This window comes from Saccopteryx leptura, chromosome X (assembly GCF_036850995.1).
Source record: "Saccopteryx leptura isolate mSacLep1 chromosome X, mSacLep1_pri_phased_curated, whole genome shotgun sequence".
Lineage (NCBI taxonomy): Eukaryota > Metazoa > Chordata > Mammalia > Chiroptera > Emballonuridae > Saccopteryx > Saccopteryx leptura.
Genome location: NC_089516.1, coordinates 88383369 through 88403040, shown reverse-complemented (window position 1 = coordinate 88403040; position 19672 = coordinate 88383369).

Here is a 19672-nt window from a genome sequence, read left to right as displayed (position 1 = left end):
TTATCTGCGCATGCGCACATGCTGCCATATCATCCTACAGAAACTGGGAGGGTTTTCCTTTTATGTCCTGATACTATATTTATTTGGTGCAGATTTCACATTTCTATCATCTTTTGTTGCTTTCCTGTGACTGGTCAAAAGTGCACCATGACTTTACGGACACACTGTATATTGTAGTTGTTTTATGTGTAGTGCCATTTATGAAATAATTTTCAAAATTCAGAGTTCTGTGTCATGTATGGCCACTGAAATCTTTTTTTTTTTTGCTTAGCTTAATGGTTAGCTAATGACTGAGTAGATATTTATTAAATATTTGGAGCCAGTAAACATTTTACTTAAAGGTTGGGCTTTCAATACTCAGCTAGGTAGTATACAACTTTGTTTTTGCTTTTACTTCATAGATGAACAGAGCATCAAGTTTATTCAGTATTTAGATCTTAGGCTTTCTCAGGTCTTTCCTGAGTATGCATAGAACACTATATGTGTACATGGCATTCTAGATTTCTAAGAATGTATTTCCAAAGCTGTTATAAACATTTTATTTGCTTTTTTCTGTTAAGCATTTTATTGTCTATTTTTTTTTTTTTGTCAAAACTTATCCATGTTTCACTCACCCACAATGTGAAAACACTTCTGTGCATTTATTTTCTACAAATTCTTCCTTAGGAGAGGATTTCAACTCTGCTGAGCTCAAAGTCAAGTTATATAAGCCTTTTGAGTGAGGTTTTTAATAGGACCACCTGACAGGTCAAATAATAACAATTTTTAGTTATGAGGTCATGAAAAAACTCCAGCTTTATTCTGCTTCTTCTAGTACCAGGAATGTGGGCTATTATTTATTAAGGTTAACTCTGGGCTAGAGAACATAGAATGTAAGTATAACAAGGTAAAATAGCAAAAAAGTCACTGTTCTTACCAAGGTTAAGTCATTTTTTAAAACAAAACCTCTTTTCTGCAAGTTTCTGCTCAATGTTCAGAGTTCTGAATAATTTGGTTTAATTTTTTTTGCTAGTTTTTATTGTTTCAATGTAAATTTTCAAAGATTCTTACTCCACAACAATTTTTGCTAACATTATTTAATGAATATTTATTTAGCTAATAAGCAAGTCAAGTAACAGCTTAAAGAAAAGATTCTTCTAGCTTTAATGGGCTCAGTAGCAATTTAGTTAATAATGGAAGACTCGAGCCTGACCAGGCAGTGGCGCAGTGGATAGAGCATTGGACTGGGATGCAGAGGACGCAGGTTCGAGACTCCAAGGTCACCAGCTTGAGCGTGGGCTCATCTGGTTTGAGCAAAGTTCACCAGCTTGAGCCCAAGGTCACCGGCTTGAGCAAGGGGTCACTGGGTCTGCTGTAGCCCCTCGGTCAGGGCACATATAAGAAGTCAATAGATGAACAACTAAGGAGCCGCAGTGAAGAATTGATGTTTCTCATCTCTCTCTCCCTTCCTGTCTGTCTGTCCTTATCTGTCCCTTTCTCTGACTCTCTGTCTCTGCCACAATAAGTAAATAAAAAAAATAAATAATAGAAGACTTGAGAAATAAAAAGGGAGATTTAGTGCAAATAATGTTGACATTACAAAAGTGAGATAATTTTTTTCTTTTAAGAAAAGTGTCTGGCCTTGCTCAGGTTGCTCAATGGATAGAGCATTGTTTTATTGAGAGTAGAGGAGATAAGGCAATTTAAGGTTTTAAGGAAAGTAGACAAGAAATAATAAAGCATATTTACTGTATCTTTAAAAGGACCAAGAAACAATTTTGTGTTGTAGTGGACTACAGGACAAGTAACAAGAGGATGTGTCATGTAGATTCGCATGGATTGTTGAAAGTGTTTTAGATTTATTTTATCTATAATGGAAAGCTAATGAAAGATTATTAAATGATTGAAAAAATTAAGTTTTTATTAAGATCACTCTGATTATTGTGAATAAACTATGTGAGGTAATGTTCAGTCTGAAACCTCGTTAGGAGATCATAATTTAAAGATATAACCAAGAAGTTTTGCTGTTAGATTCAATGTGAATAGTAAGAAACAGAGAATTAAAGATTTACTCTGTAACTTTCAAATGAATTACTGAAATAACAATGATACTATCCTTAGAGAAAGAACAGGTTCAAGGTAAACAGAAAGAAAGAGTTTGCTTTTAGGTATGTCATTTGAACATGTTTGATAGCTATTCAAATAATCATTTATATATGAATTCTCAGTTTAGTTTCAAAGTCCATGTCTAGAAACATAAATTTGAGAAATATAAGTACATTTAAAACCACTTTTTGGATATGATCGCCTAAGAAAAAATAGATAAGGCAGAGAAATATTCCAATAACTGAACCATCAACCTTGTAACTTTTAGTAGTCACAAAGTCAAGATGAAACCAACAAAGAATGCTAAAATAGAGTTATCAAATAAAATACTAATGAAACCATATATGACTAACCCACAACCAACATTATACTCAATGGTCAAAAAGCAAAATGTTTCTCCTAAGTTCCTGAAAAGACAGGGATGTCTACTTTCATCACTTTTATTCAACATAGTACTAGAAGTCTTAGCTAGAGTAACTAGGCAGAAAAAAAGGAAAAGAAAAGAAATAAAAGACATCCAAATCAAAAGGAAGAAATAAAATTGTCATTATTTGCCAATGATGTGATATCACATATAGAATACCTTAAAGACTCAATAAGCTTCTGAAAGAATTTGGTAATGTTGCAGGATATAAAATAAACATACAGAAATCAGTTGCATTTCTATACATTTAACAGCAACACATGTGAAAAGAAACAAAGAAAATTATTATATTGGCAGTAGCATCAAGAACAATAGAATATTTAGTATTAATTTACCCAAGAAAGTCAAAGGTCTATAAAATGAAAATTACAAGACTTTGATGAAAAAATGTGAAGAAGACAAAACAAATGAAAAGATATTCCCTGTTCATTGATCTGAAGAATGAATATTGTTAAAATGTCCACGGTACCTAAAGTCATATATATATGCTGTGCAATCTCTGTCAAATTCCAATGACATTTTGTTTCATAAATAGAAAAAACAATCTTAAAATTTGTACAGTGTCATATGGGTATTAGATTTATTGGAGTTATTACTTACTAAGTTTTGTAATGTCTAATCACTGGTTTGTATACCTGAATCAAATATAAATTTGTAAGTCAACTGTAACTGAAAAATAAGAAATTATCTAAAAGTAAAAGAAATGTATGGAACAACAAAAGTTTCCAAATAACCAAGACAATCATGAAAGAAACAACAAAGCTGGGGGCATTAAACTACCTATTTTCAATCTACATTGCAAGGCTTTAGTAATTAAAACAGTATTCATGCTACTGCTACTGGCATAAAAGTAGACACACCGATCAATAAAACAAAACATAGAGTCCAGAAATAAACCTCCACTTTTATAGTTAATGACTATTTGGCAATGGAGCCAGGAACACTAAGTGGGAATAAGGTAGTCCTTTCAATAAATGATGCTGGGAAAACTGCATAACCAGATGCAGAAAACAAATTGGAGCCCTATTTTACACATCTCACAAAAATTAACTTGAAATTTATTGAATCTTTAAAGATAAGGCCTGACATTATAAAATTGTTAGGAGAAAATGTATTTTATAAGCTCCTTGACATTGGTCTTGACAATGACTTTTTTAAGATATGACACAGAAAGTACAATCAACAAAAGCAAAATCAACATATGAAACTACCTCCTGCAATAAATAAACAAACAAACTTTTGCACAGTGAAAGAAATAATAAAAAAAATATAAAGGCAACTTACAGAACAGGAAGGAATGTTTGCAAACCAAATATCACATAAAGAAGTAATAGCAATAATATATAAAGAATTCATACAACTCAATGACAACAGCAACAAACATCCAATGTAAAATGGGCAGAGAAACTTAGACAGATTTTCCATTTAAGAAATTCAAATAGCCTATAAGGACATGAAAGCACGCCTAATCAATAGGAAAATGAAAATCAAAACCACAATGCAATATCATCTCACACCTGTTAGCTTTGTTAGCATCATGAAAACAAACAATAAGAGGTATCAGTAAGGATGTGAAGAAAAAGGAAACTCTTATATACTGTTGGTGGCAATGCAAATTTGTTCAATCATTGTAGAAACATTATAAAATTCCCTCAAATAATTAAAAATTGAACTACCACATGACCAAAAAATTCCATCTCTGACTATATATTCAAAACAAATTAAGTAGAATTTCAAAAAGATATATATTCCTTATTCTTACTGCAAGATTATTCACAATAGACAAGATATAGAAACAACCTAAGTGTCCATCAATGGATGAATGGATAAAGAAAATGTAGTATTTATATATATTAAGTGAAACTCCATTCAACCATGAGAAAATGGAGCATTTTGTCATTTTCATTAATCTGGTTGGACCTTGGAGACATTATGTTAAGTGAAATGTTATGTTAAATAATAATAAAAAAAGACAAATACTGCATGCTATTACTTATATGTGGAGTTAAAAAGTGGTAGAGAGCCTGACCTGTAGTGGCTCAGCAGAGAGAGCCTGACCTGTGGTGGCACAGTGGATAAAGCATCGACTTGGAACACTGAGGTCATCAGTTGAAAACCCTGTACTTGCCCCGTCAAGGCACATATGGGAGTTGATGCTTCTTGCTCCTCCCCCCTTCTCTCTCTCTCTCCTCCCTCTATAAAATGAATAAATACAGTCTGAAAAAAAAAAGTAGTAGAGAAATTGGGGAGATGTTTAAGGGTAGATAAATAAGTTCTGGCAATCTAATGCACAGCATAGTGATTATAGACAATACCATATTTCCTCATGAATAAGATGCTCCCATGTATAAGATGCACCTTAATTTTGGCACCGAAATTTGAAAAAGAAAAATATTACATAAATGCATTGAACTCAAGTTTTATTCATCATAAATTTTTTTTTCTTTTTCTGAAGTTGGAAACGGGGAGGCAGTCAGACAGACTCCCGCATGCTCCCGACTGGGATCCACCAGGCATGCCTACCAGGGGGTGATGCTCTGCCCACTTGGGGCATTGCTCTGTTGCAACCAGAGCCATTCTAGTGCCTGAGGTAGAGACCATAGAGCCATCCTCAGCGCCCGGGCCAACTTTGCTCCAATGGAGCCTTGTCTGTGGGATAGGAAGAGAGAGACAGAGAGGAAGGAGAGGGGGAGGGGTGGAGAAGCAGATGGGCACTTCTCCTGTGTGCCCTAGCCGGAAATCAAACCCGGGACTTCTGCACGCCAAGCCGATGCTCTACCACTGAGCCAACTGGCCAGGGCCTTATTTATCATAAAATTTATACAACTCCTAATTTCTGTCAAAACTCTCATCCATTAGCTTGGCCTCATCTGTGTCTGATGACAAATCACTGTCTTCATATATTGTCTTCTGTTCAGTTCCATCCATGACATTTGCAATGCCACAACCACTGTTTAAGAAACATCTAATTTTTAGACCCCATGCTTTTCGAAAAAAGGCATGTCTTATACCTGAGGAAATACTCTATTATAAATTTAATGTTGCTAGAAGACTAGATCTTAGTTGTTTTCACCACAGAAAAATGAATGGTGATTATCTGATGTGTTAGAAGTGTTAGTTAACAGTACAATGGTAATAGTATATACAATTATATCAAATTATATCTAATCGACACACTGTATCCCTAAAACTTACATAGAGTTATATTTAAATTATATCTTAATAAAAATAATTTTAAAGGTTCTGAAAGTCTGAAGTTATATAAAACTATAAGAAGTCATTATTTTAATACCAAAACTACTATGACAGTTCAATTTGTTGACTTAAAAGACATTCCATGCACTAGAACATCTTCTATTAGAGGTAACATATGAATGAATAGCAATGATAACCTTCTATTAGAGGTAACATATGAATCTCATAACAATGATAGAATAGCTAATAGGGGTTGAGGTCTTCTTATCTCATTTACAACTTTGAGGTTAATTTGATCAACACCTATTAATCTAACTTGACTAGTACTATGTAAGACTTGGGAAATTCTGTTGTGCTTAAAAGGTGATTGGCCAGTTTTGTTATACAAAAGCATGCAGCGTACCATGAGACTTAGGAAACTAATTTTTTAGCTACCTGTTCAAGACTTCAGTGTAAGATTCAGAATTCACCTCATCCCACCAACATATCAAATCTACGCTCACAGTCAGAGCAATTCCCCTGAAGAAGAATTAAGGACTTCTGCACAGCAAATGAGAGAGTGATAACAAAGGAACAGGTTGCACAGATGAAGACCTGGTATAGTGGGACTCTCACCTCCAACAGATCAGCCTATAGTAAGGAGGGATCACTGACTGAAGGGCCTGAACACAGATGACCCACCAGAGAGCACAGCATATAAGTAAGTAAGTAAGTAAGTAAACAAATAAATAAATTGTGGTTTAAAGGGTGTGCAGATTATATGGGAAAGAAATGTATGTATTAAGCTTCAAGCATCTGCCAGACATGGGAACTATGGGAACTCTGCAGATTTAGAGGCATCAGAGAGTACCATTTGTTTTCCTTTCTCTCCACCTTAATTGCACGGTGTACTAGCTAGCAAATAAAGACTGAAACAGTGTGTTCCAAGCTCCAGACCCACATGCCAGCTTCATGATTTTCCTCCAACTCCCCTTGAGGCCCATGTCCTCTCCAGCTGCAGCTCTGGGTTCTGGCACCATTTGTCCCTAGGACTTCCTGCAGCCAGTGTCTGCTCCAATAACAGCTCAAGTTCCCAGATGTTGTCCTTACCAATTTTTTTAGATATGTGTTCTCAAACAAATAAAACAAAAGCAAAAATAAACAAATGGCATTACATCAAATCTAAAAGCTTTTGCACCATGAAGGAAGCAATCAACATGATTAAAAGATAACTTACTAAATGGAAGAAGAAATTTGGAAATGACATATCTGATAAAGGGCTATAATATCCAAAATACATGAAAGAAAAAATCATACAATTCAAAATCAAAAAAAAAAAAAAAAGAATCTAATTAAGAAATGGTTAGAGCCTGACCAGGCGGTTGCGCAGTGGATAGAGCATCGGACTGGGATGCGGAAGACTCAGGTTCGAGACCCCGAGGTCGCAAGCTTGAGTGGGGGCTCATCTGGTTTGAGCAAAGCTCACCAGCTTGGACCCAAGGTTGCTGGCTTGAACAAGGGGTTACTCGATCTGCTGGAGCCCCACGGTCAAGGCACATATGAGAAAGCAATCAGTGAATAACTAAAGTGCCACAACAAAAAACTGATGATCGATGCTTCTCATCTCTCTCTGTTCCTGTCTGTCTGTCCCTATCTATCCCTCTCTTTGTCTCTGTAAAAAAAAATGCAAAGAAGACATATAAATGGCCAATAGACACAAAAAAGATGCTCAACCTCATTAATCATCAGGTAAAGGCAAATTTAAACTACAATGAGGTATCATCTCACACCTGCCAGAATGGCTACCATGAAAAAGACAATAAATAACAAGTATTGACAAGAATGTGGAGAAAAAGGAATCCTTGTACACTGTTGGTGAGATTGTAAACTTATGTAGCCTATATGGAAAACACTATGAAGTTTCCATTAAAAATAAAAATAGAAATATCATTCAATCCATCAATTTAACTTTGACTATTTATTCCTTAGAAAACAAAAATAGTAATTGTAAAAGTTAGATTCACTTCTCTGTCTCATTGTAGCATTATTTACATTAGCCAAGTTATGGAAACAATCTAGGTGTGTCCATCAATAGATGAATGAGATTAAAGATGCGGTATGTATGTACACAATGGAATATTACACAGCCATTTAAAAAGTGAAATCTTGTCATCTGCAATAACATGAATTGACCTAGAAGGTACTAGTTAAGTGAAGCAAGTCAGATAGAGAAAGAGAAATACCATATGATTTCACTTATATGTGGAATTAAAAAAAAAATGAATGAAACGAAGTAGAAACAAACTCATAGATAGAGAAAACAAACTGATTTTTGCCAGAGAAGATAGGGTTAGGAAGGCGATGGATAAGGAGAATGAAATTAAGATGTACAAACTTCCAGTTAAAATATTAGTCACAGGGATGTAACGTACAACACAGGCAATACAGTCAATAATATTATAATAAATATGTATGATTGACAGAAAGTTACTAAACTCATTGTGGTGATTGCTTTGTACTACTGTATATAAATATTGAATCAGCATGCTGTACACCTGAACCTAATATAATATTGTATGTAAGCCATAATTTAAAATAAATTTTATTTTTATTTTTTTTAATTTTTTTATTATTATTTTTTAAATTTTATTTATTCATTTTCAGAGAGGAGAGAGAGAGGGAGAGAGAGGAACAGAGAGAGAGAAGGGGGGAGGAGCTGGAAGCATCAACTCCCATATGTGCCTTGACCAGGCAAGCCCAGGGTTTCGAACCGGTGACCTCAACATTTCCAGGTCGACGCTTTATCCACTGCACCACCACAGGTCAGGCCTATTTTTTTTTTACAGGGACAGAGAGAGAGAGTCAGAGAGAGGGATAGATAGGGACAGAAAGACAGGAACAGAGAGAGATGAGAAGCATCAATCATTAGTTTTTCGTTGCGACACCTTAGTTGTTCATTGATTGCTTTCTTATATGTGCCTTGACCTCGGGTCTTCAGCAGACCGAGTAACCCCTTGCTTGAGCCAGTGACTTTGGGTCCAAGCTGGTGAGCTTTTTGCTCAAGCCAGCTGAGCCCGAGCTCAAACTGGCAACCTCAGGGTGTCGAACCTGGATCCTCCGCATCCCAGTCCGACGCTCTATCCACTGCGCCACCGCCTGGTCAGGCTAAAATAAATTTTAAAAAGAAACTAATATCTGAATTAATCCTTTATCTTTTTAATGTTATGCAATCCCTTAATATAAGGGATATTTATTTGTAATAAGAGTTGCAAAGTGGTCCTGGCCAGTTTGCTCAGCCATACAGCATCAGCCCAGCACATGGAAGTCCCAGGTTGGATTTTCTGTCAGGGCACACAGGAGAAGCAATCATCTGCTTCTCCACCCCTCTCCTTTCTCTCTCTTTCTCACTTTCTCTTTTCCCTTCATGCAGCCATGGCTTGAATGGTTCAAGCAAGTTGGCCCACCAGGCTATAAGGATGGCTCCATGCCCTGCCTCAGATGCTAAAATAGCTCAGTTGCCAAGCAACGGAGCAGCTGCTCGAGATGGACAGTGCATCACCCCCTAGTGGCCTTTGCCATGTTGATCCCAATCAGGGTGTATGTGGGAGTCTGTCTCTCTGCCTCCCTGCCTCTCACTTAATAGGAAAAAATAAGAGTTGCAAAGTAAATATTCATGTAGGATAAATGTGTTTTTAAAATGTTTTTATAATACTGTGAGAAAAATGCATAACTTTATTCACATTTTTAATAAAAATGTATATAAAGTAATCATGCCATTGATATTATTTTTATTTTTTATACTCCTTTCTATTCATCCATATTAATTTCATGAGATGTGAGTTATCTTTGTCAAAGCAGAACAAATATATGCATGTATGTGTAGGACCTGTCAGAATGAGACAGTAAGAACAACTCTAGTCCATTTGAAGCTGATGTGACCTTTAAAAGTAAAGCAGTGCTTCTAATTAACAATGAATTGTCATATAGAAAGCAAAACCTTGATTGAAGATTTACATAATTTGAAACCAACCATATCTGGAGAATGCATGTTGAAAGCAAATATATTGCAGCGAACATAGGTGATTTTCTCAATATTGTTAAATAAATTTTCTGAAAGTAACTTCCATTCAATCATGTTTATCAGAATGATTATTATAATTTAAAAATAAATGCAAGGGTTGAAAACATTCAAAATAGATAAGATCTCAGAGTAACTCTGAGTTGCTATATTTTGGGGAAACAGTTGAAAAGATGAAAAAAAAAGATGAATCAGTTATTTTAGATAATAAAAGATTTTAAACCTGTTGTGAGGACCTTTTAATGACTTTTAAGAAGATGACACATCTCTTAATTTCCCTTATTATTTTTACCCTTGAGATGAGAAATGCTTTTACACACTTGTGTTCTCTGAATGCAGAGCCTTATGAAAGGTGTGAATTTCCCATTTCAAGCTGTGAAACTTACACAAGAGAGAATTCAGCGCCAGAGGCTTTAATTGGCCTCACAATTATGGCAGAGCTCTCAGAACAGAATAAGAGTGCACCAGAGAAGAAAAATACCAAAGTAAAACCCTGTTCAATGTGACATAGGTAACTAAACATGAACTTCTTTCAGAATAACAAATGTGTAGTTTTATTATTTGAATTCTAACACAATATATAAAGACAATTTTAATTTGGTTTCATAAAAGTGGATAGACATTCCTTGATTCTAGCTGCAGGGTTCACAAACCAGTGCCTTAAGCCAAATCCAGTCTATTACCTTAAAAAAGAAAATGTAGTTGGCCCAGCGTATGGAAGTCCTGGGTTTGATTCCTGGCCAGGGCACACAGGAGAAGCACCCATCTGCTTCCCCACCATCCCCCTCTCCTTTCTCTCTATCTCTCTCTTGCCTTCCCTCAGTCAAGGCTCCATTGGAGCAAAGTTCACTCGGGAATTGAGGATGGCTCTATGGCCTCCACCTCAGGCGTTGGAATGGCCCCAGTTACAACAGAGCAATGCCTCAGGTGGGCCGAGCATCACACCATAGTGGGCTTGCCGGGTGGATCCCAGTCGGGCACATGTGGAAGTCTGTCTCTCTGCCTCTCTGCTTCTCACTTCAGAAAAATAGAAAAATACAGAAAAATAATAAAGAAAAAGAAAATAAAAAAGAAGAAGAAGAAAAAAAGAAAACAGCCAGGATTATCTGTTTATGTATTGTCTATGGCTGTTTTCAGGCTACACCAACACAACTGAGTAGTTGCAACAGAAAATGTATAGCCTGAAAAACCCAAATTATTTACTGACTGACCTTTTACAGGGAAATTTGTCAATGCCTGCAAGACTTGTTAATGTTTCCACACAACCTACAAGGCAATTGGAATGAATCTCTAAAGGACCAAAACAGGGAGAGGAACACTTCACAAAAAATTTTCATTCTCAAGTATTCAACTTTTTTAAAATTTTTGCCTTTTGAATGTCAGCTAAAAAATTAATAATACCTATCCTTTAAAATTATTATGTATATTTTATCTTTCAGTATTATTCAGACTATTAACTAATATAGAAAAAGTGTTATAGAAGAGGAAAAATTAAGATAAGTACTTATAAATATAAACTATTATGATTTATTTCTTGTAGCAATTTTTTATAAACTTGAAAAATCAAGTTTACATTTGATCAAACATTTGCATTTGATGCAGTAATTTTCTCCACTTTTAATGTGCAATTTTTGAAAATGTTCAATTTTATTTTTGTACCTAACGTGGAGCAGAGTCAAGAATTTGTATGTTCATACCTAGTATTAAGCAATTTATTGTTGTTGGGGGGTTTTTCTTCCTAATTTTATTCTTTATGATATCTTCATATTTATGTAAAACTGAAAGCGTGCTAAGGAATCACAAATGCTTCTGCATTTATCCTAGTTACATGAGTTGGGGTCCTGCTTTCATGAAACCCAGGAAAAAAAATACTTATAGAAAAAAAGAGAAACAAAAGCAGCTAATTTTCACTGGTAAAGGGCTATTTGCTTAAAATATATGTGTTTTTGTTTGTTTTTTACAAGACTCCTTGTTTACAAATAACACCACTTTTGAAGGAAAGTGGGAATTGGGTTAAGATTGAGGAAAATTATACTTATAATTACCATTAAAAACCAGTTATTAATTTGCAGAGGAAGCCAAAGAGCCAAATGGAACATGAACATGCCACACCCACCCACAAAATGAAAGGGAAAAAAGAAAGTATTTTTTTTAATAAATTTTTATTTTAATGGGGTGACATCAATAAATCAGGGTACATACATTCAAAGAAAACATTTCCAGGTTATCTTGTCATTTAGTTCTGTTGCATACCCATCACCCGAAGAGAGATCATCCTCCGCCACCCTCCAACCAGTTCTCTCTGTACCCCTCCCCCTCCCCCTCCCCCTCTCCCTCCTTCCCTCCCCCCACCCCCCCATAGCCACCACACTCCTGTCTATGCCTCTTAGTCTCGCTTTTTTGTCCCACCAATGTATGGAATCCTACAGTTCCTGTTTTTTTCTGATTCGCTTATTTCACCCCGCACAATGCTACCAAGACTCCACCATTCCTCTATAAGTGATCCAATGTCACCATTTCTCCTAGCTGAATAATATACCATGGTGTATATGTGCCCCATCTTCTTCATCCAGTCCTCTATTTTTTTTACAGTGATTAAAAGCCTTTAAGCAAACTCTTGGCCAATACAGCAAGAATCCCTAAAAGAGTAGTGTCCTTAACATGTTCCCCAAGTCCAAGTTGGCCCCATCACCATGCCAAATCCCTGAAAAATGCAACCCAACCACAGTTCAGTCTGTTAGGAGCTGCCACAGGGAGCAGGAGTCCAGGAAAGTTCCCCACAGGAAAAGTCCACATGGCACTGGAATTGTTGTCACCATTCTATACTTTGCAGCTCATGTCCAAGTCCCAGTGACCACTGCTTCTAGCTGGTAATGATTCAGGTAGACTGGAAAAAGCCATTTGCAGCATGCGTGGATATGAAGCTTCTGTTCTCCTCTGCCTGGAGAGTTGAGACCAGGTGGCTTTTTCCTGGAGCTCTGTGACTGTGGCCTGGTAAAGAGAACCTTGGGATACACTAAGCTGGGTGGCAAAGGTAAATTCATAATACAAGTTGGCAAAAGGAGGAAAGAGAGCTCTAAATTAGGAGTAGGTCCCAGCCTGAAATATGAGTGGGGCATTGAGGTAGGAGGGATAGAGGAAACACTATATATTAAGCAAAGCAGAAGAAAATAGGACTATCAACACCCACAACAGAGATCTTTGAGGGAAGAATTAAAAACCTGACTATTCAGGCAAAACATAGTTAAGTGGCCCTTGTGTGAATGAGATCAGTTTACCTGCTTCTTGGAAGAAATACCCTAGGCTCGTCCACAGTGTCGTAGATGGGGCCGACGGCCCTGGGCACCTTCAGCCTTCAGTGGCAAACCCCAGCTTTCTGGGCAAGGTTAGGTCATAGGTGGCTGGAGCAGGACTGGAAGAGACTGAACCCTCCCTTAGAGGAGCGAGGGGGAAGCCCACCTTCCAGTGTCCCTGTTTCCTTGCAGCAGAGGCGTGTAAGCCTGGCAGGCTTTAGCTCAATGACCTTCCTTTCCACTACTGAAGCAGGACCCAGATGGCATCCTATGAGACCCCTTTGGGGTGTTGGAGCCTTTAAGGGTGTATCCTAAAAGCTGGTAGTTCCCCTGATCTCTATTGGGCTTTTTCTGCCTCTAGGTATCTTAAAAGCCATTCTCAAAAGATCTCGCTGAGGGGTTTGAGGATCCCCATCCGCCTATATAAATCTTTTCCATATATCTGGAGCTGTTTGGAAAAAAGACAGAACAGTGTTATTAGCTAGATCTAATAAAGAAGGTAGTAGTTTGCAGGCGAAAAAGATTTGGTGTCTCCTGTTCATCAGCATTCAAAATAAATGTAATTTTTTTTTTTTTAAGTAAAAAGCATGATATGGTAGACCCGTCGGAGTCATTGGCCTGGTGTGCAGGATTCCCGGGTTCGATTCCTGGCTAGAGCACACAGGAGAAGTGCCCATCTACCTCTCCACTCCTCCCTCTCTCCTTCCTCTTCGTTTCTCTCCTCCTGCCCGCAGCCAAGGCTCCACCGGAGCAAATCCACCGTGGGCACTAAGGATGGCCCCACGGCCTCTGCCCCAGTTGCTAGAATGGCTCGGGTTGTAACAGAGCAACATCCCAGATGGGCAGAGCATTCCCCCCGGTAGGCATGCCAGGTGGATCCCAGTCAGGCGCATGCAGGAGTCTGTTCGACTGCCTCCCCATCCCCATCCTCAGAAATATACAAAAAATAAAGAAATATACAAAAAATAAATAAATAAAAGAAAAAATACTTAAAAAAAAAAAAAAAAAAAAAAAGGGAGGGGGCATTCCCTTGTGCTAAAGCTCCAGGGAGCATGGAATGAGCTTGAGTATGTCCTACGAAACATGGAGCTCTATGTTTACATATAAGTCTTTGAAGAGGGAGGAACTGCTGAAGTAGTTTATCAGCATTTGTCCCTAAGACAGCAATCTTTGTAGTGGGAACACCATACGTAAATATTTGCTGTCTGTCTATAGATTAAGGGGGGAATATGGCAAATGCTGAAAAGTCATGATCTTTGTGACCCTCCCCTCCCCCAACCCCCTCCCTCTCCTCCCCCCACCCTGTAACCCCAACTCTGTTGTTCATGTCTCTGAGTCTCATCTTTATGTCCCACCTATGTATGAAAACATATAGTTCTTAGTTTTTTCTGATTTACTTCTTTCACTCAGTATAATGTTATCAAGGCCCATCCATGTTGTTGTAAAAGATCCTATGTCATCATTTCTTATGGCTGAGTAGTATTCCATAGTATATATATACCAAAGCTTTTTAATCCACTCGTCCTCTGATGGACACTTGGGCTGTTTCCAAATCTTTGCTATTGTGAACAATGCTGCCATAAACATGGGGGTGCATTTCTTCTTTTCAAACAGTGCTATGGTGTTCTTGGGGTATATTCCTAAGAGTGGTATAGCTGGGTCAAGAGGCAGTTCGATTTTTAATTTCTTGAGGAATCTCCATACTGTTTTCCATAGTGGCTGCACCAGTCTGCATTCCCACCAGCAGTGCAGGAGGGTTCCCTTTTCTCCACATCCTCGCCAGCACTTATTCTGTGTTGTTTTATTGATGAGCGCCATTCTGACTGGTGTGAGGTGATATCTCATTGTGGTTTTAATTTGCATTTCTCTAATCATTAGTGATGTTGAACATTTTTTCATATGCCTATTGGCCATCTGTGTGTCCTCTTTGGAGAAGTGTCTATTCATTTATTTTGCCCATTTTTGGATTGGATTTTTTATCTTCCTGGTATTGAGTTTTACAAGTTCTTTATAAATTTTGGTAATTAACCCCTTGTCAGACGCTATGTCAAATATATTCTCCCATTGTGTAGTTTGTCTTTTTATTCTGTTCTTATTGTCTTTAGATGTGCAGAAGCTTTTTAGTTTGATAAAGTCCCATTTGTTTATCCTGTCTTTTATTTCACTTGCCTGTGGAGACAAATCAGCAAATATATTGCTGCGAGAGATGTCAGAGAGCTTACTGCCTATGTTTTCTTCTAAGATGCTTATGGTTTCACGGCTTACATTCAAGTCTTTTATCCATTTTGAGTTTATTTTTGTGAGTGGTGTAAGTTGGTGGTCTAGTTTCATTTTTTTGCAGGTAGCTGTCCAGTTTTCCCAACACCATTTGTTGAAGAGGCTGTCTTTACTCCATTGTATTGTCTTACCTCCTTTGTCAAATATCAGTTGTCCATAGAGCTGTGGGTTTATTTCTGAGTTCTCTGTTCTGTTCCATTGATCTATGTGCCTGTTCTTATGCCAGTACCATGCTGTTTGGAATACAATGGCCTTATAATATAACTTGATATCTGGAAGTGTGATACCTCCTGCTTTTTTCTTCCTTTTCAGGATTGCTGAGGCTATTCGTGTTCTTTTTTGGTTCCATATAAATTTTTGGAATATGTGTTCTATGTCTTTGAAGTAAGTCATTGGTATTTTCATTGGTATTGCATTGAATTTATAAATTGCTTTGGGTAATATAGACATTTTAATGATGTTTATTCTTCCTAACCATGAGCACGGTATATGCCTCCACTTATTCGTATCTTCCCTGATTTCTTTTATCAATGTTTTATAATTTTCCGAGTACAAGTCTTTAATCTCCTTAGTTAGATTTATTCCTAGGTACTTTATTTTTTTGGTTGCAATGGTAAAGGGGATTGACTCCCTGATTTCTCTTTCTGACAGTTCATTATTAGTGTATAAAAATGCCTCTGATTTCTGAGTGTTGATTTTATATCCTGCCACCTTGCCAAATTCTTTGATCAGGTCTAGTAGTTTTTTGACTGAGACTTTAGGGTTTTCTATATACAATATCATGTCATCTGCAAATAATGATAGTTTTACTTCTTCTTTTCCAATTTGGATGCCTTTTATTTCTTTTTCTTGTCTGATTGCTGTGGCGAGGACTTCCAGAACTATGTTGAATAAGAGTGGTGAAAGGGGGCACCCCTGCCTTGTTCCTGATCTTAAGGGGATTGCTTTTAATTTTTGCCCATTGAGTATGATGTTGGCTGTGGGTTTGTCATAGATGGCCTTTATCATGTTGAGGTATGTTCCCTGTATTCCCACTTTGCTGAGAGTTTTGATCATGAATGGGTGCTGGACTTTATCAAATGCCTTTTCTGCATCTATTGAAATTATCATGTGGTTTTTCTCCTTTCTTTTGTTTATGTGATGAATCACATTGATTGATTTGCGAATATTGTACCAGCCTTGCCTCCCAAGAATAAATCCCACTTGATCATTGTGTATGATTTTTTCCATATATTGCTGGATCCGGTTTGCTAATATTTTGTTGAGGATTTTTGCATCTAAGTTCATCAGGGATATTGGCCTATAATTTTCTTTCTTTGTGTTGTCTTTGCCTGGTTTTGGAATCAGAATTATGCTCGCCTCATAAAAGGAGTTTGGGAGTCTTTCTTCCTCTTGAATTTTTTGAAATAGCTTGAGAAGGATAGGAGTTAGTTCTTTTTTGAATATTTGGTAGAATTCACTTGTGAAGCCATCAGGCCCAGGACTTTTCTTTTTTGGGAGTTTTTTGATAGCTGTTTCAATCTCATTTGTTGTAATTGGTCTGTTTAGGTTTTCTGATTCTTCCAGATTGATTTTTGGAAGATTATATAATTCAAGGAATTTGTCCATTTCATCTAGGTTGTCTAGTTTTTTGGCGTACAGTTCTTCATAGTATTTTCTTACAATATTTTGTATTTCTGTTGTGTCAGTTGTTATTTCTCCACTCTCATTTCTAATTTTATTTATTTGAGTCCTCTCTCTTTTTTTCTTGGTGAGTCTTGTTAAAGGTTCATCGATCTTGTTTACCTTTTCAAAGAACCAGCTCCTGGTTTCATTGATCCTCTGTATTGTTTCTTTAGCCTCTATGTCATTTATTTCTGCTCTGATCTTTATTATTTCCTTCCTTCTACTAGCTCTGGGCTTTACTTGCTGTTCTTTTTCTAGTTCTTTTAGATGCAGGGTTAAGTTGTTTATTTGAGCTTTTTCTAGCTTCTTGAGGTATGCCTGTAATGCTATAAACTTCCCTCTCAGGACTGCTTTTGCTGTGTCCCATAAATTTTGAGTTGATGTATGCTCATTATCGTTTGTTTCTAGGAAGTTTTTAATTTCTTCTTTGATCTCAGTGTTAATCCATTCATTGTTTAATAATGTGCTATTTAGTTTCCAAGTGTTTGAATGTTTTTCAATTTTTCTATTGTGGTTGATTTCTAGTTTAATGCCATTGTGATCAGAGAAAGTGCTTGATATGATTTCAATCTTCTTAAATTTGTTGAGCCCACTTTTGTGGCCTAACATGTGGTCTATTCTAGAGAATGTACCATGAGCGCTTGAAAAGAATGTATATTCTGCTGCTTTAGGATGAAAGGTTCTGAAGATATCTATTAAATCGAGTTGATCTAATATGTCCTTTAAGTCTGCTGTTTCTTTGTTAATTTTCTTTCTTGAGGATCTATCTAATGATGTTAATGGGGTATTGAAATCTCCTACTATTATAGTATTGCTGTTGATCTCGCCCTTTAAGTCTATCAAAGTCTGCTTTATATATTTAGGTGCTCATATATTAGGTGCGTAGATATTTATAATGGTTATATCTTCCTTTTGGATTGCTCCTTTTATCATTATGTAGTGACCTTCTTTATCTCTAACTATGGTCTTTGTTCTAAAGTCCATTTTGTCTGATATAAGTATTGCTACCCCAGCTTCTTTTTCATTTCCATTTGCGTGAAATATTTTTTTCCATCCTTTTAACTTCAGTCTGTGTGCATCTTTTGATTTAAGGTGTGTCTCTTGTAGACAGCATATGTATGGGTCCTGTTTTTTTATCCACGCAGCTACCCTATGTCTCTTGATCGGATCGTTTAATCCATTAACATTTAAGGTTATTACTGATATGTAATTGTTTATTGCCATTTTTTTTCTTTAAAACTGTTTTTCTCTTTTGCTATATTCTTTTTTTCCTTTGACCTGTTTACAACAGGTCCCTTAGCATTTCTTGCAGCCTTGGTTTGGTTGCAGTGAAATCCTTGAGTTTTTTTTTGTCTGTAAAGCTTTTTATTTATCCTTCAATTTTAAATGATAGCCTTGCTGGATAAAGTAGTCTTGGTTGTAGGTTCTTGTTCTGCATTACTTTGAATATTTCTTGCCATTCCCTTCTGGCCTCAAGTGTTTCTGTTGAGAAGTCAGAAGTCATCCTTATGGGGGCTCCTTTGTAGGTGATAGTCTTTTTTTCTCTCGCAGCTTTTAATATTTTCTCTTTATCATTTAGCTTTGGTAATTTAATTATGATGTGTCTTGGTGTTGGTTTCTTTGGGTTTCTCCTTAATGGAGTTCTCTGTGCTTCCTGAACATGTAAGACATTTTCCTGCCTTAATTGGGGGAAGTTTTCCGCTATAATATGTTTGAACAAAGTCTCTATCCCTTGTTCTTTCTCTTCTTATTCAGGAACCCCTAAGATGCGGATGTTATTTCTCTTCATGTTGTCACAGAGCTCTCTTAGAGTTTCCTCAGACTTTTTGAGTCTCTTTTCTTTTTTCTGCTCCGCTTCCGTGCCTTTATTTATTGTGTCCTCTAACTCACTGATTTGATTCTCTGCTTCATCCATCCTGCTTTTAATTCCTTCCATTGTATTCTTTAGTTCAGATATTGTATTTGTCATTTCTGTCTGATTCTTTTTTATTATTTCAATGTCCTTTTTTATATTTGTTATCTCTTTATTTAGGTTTTCGTAATGGCCATCTATGGTGGTTCTAATATCTTTGAGCATCCTAACAATCGTTATTTTAAACTCTGCATCAGGTAATTTGGCTATATCTGATTCACTTAGGTCCTTTTCTGGGGATTTCTCTTGGTTTATTTGTGTTGTATTTCTCTGCCTCCGCATTTTCTCTTCCCAGGAGTGGCTGTGATCACGTGCTCAGGTGCACAAGGGTTGGTGGCCTTGGCCTTTGCCCCGCCCCCGTGTGTGACGTTATGCTCGGTCCTGAGGGCACTGGCGAGCACCTTTGCTCAGCTGCGGGTCTCCGCCTGTTTCCGAGCTTTTGCCCTGCCTTTGCAGGAAAAAAAGAAAGTATTGAAAGTCTTCCTGGCCCTGGTGGGTTGGCTCAATTGGTAGAGCCTATGCCAGTATGTAGATGTCCTGGATTCTATTCCTGGTCAGGGCACAGAAGAAGTGACCATCTGCTTCTCCCTCCCTTCTCTCTCTCTCTCTCTCTCTCTCTCTCTCTCTCTCTTTCTCTCTCTCTCTCTCCATCCTTCAGCCATAGTTCCATTGGTTCCAGGAAATTGGCTCCAGGTGCTTAGAATGGCTAGGTGACTTACACCTCAGGTGCTAAAAATAGCTTGGTTGCTAAGCAAGGAAGCAAG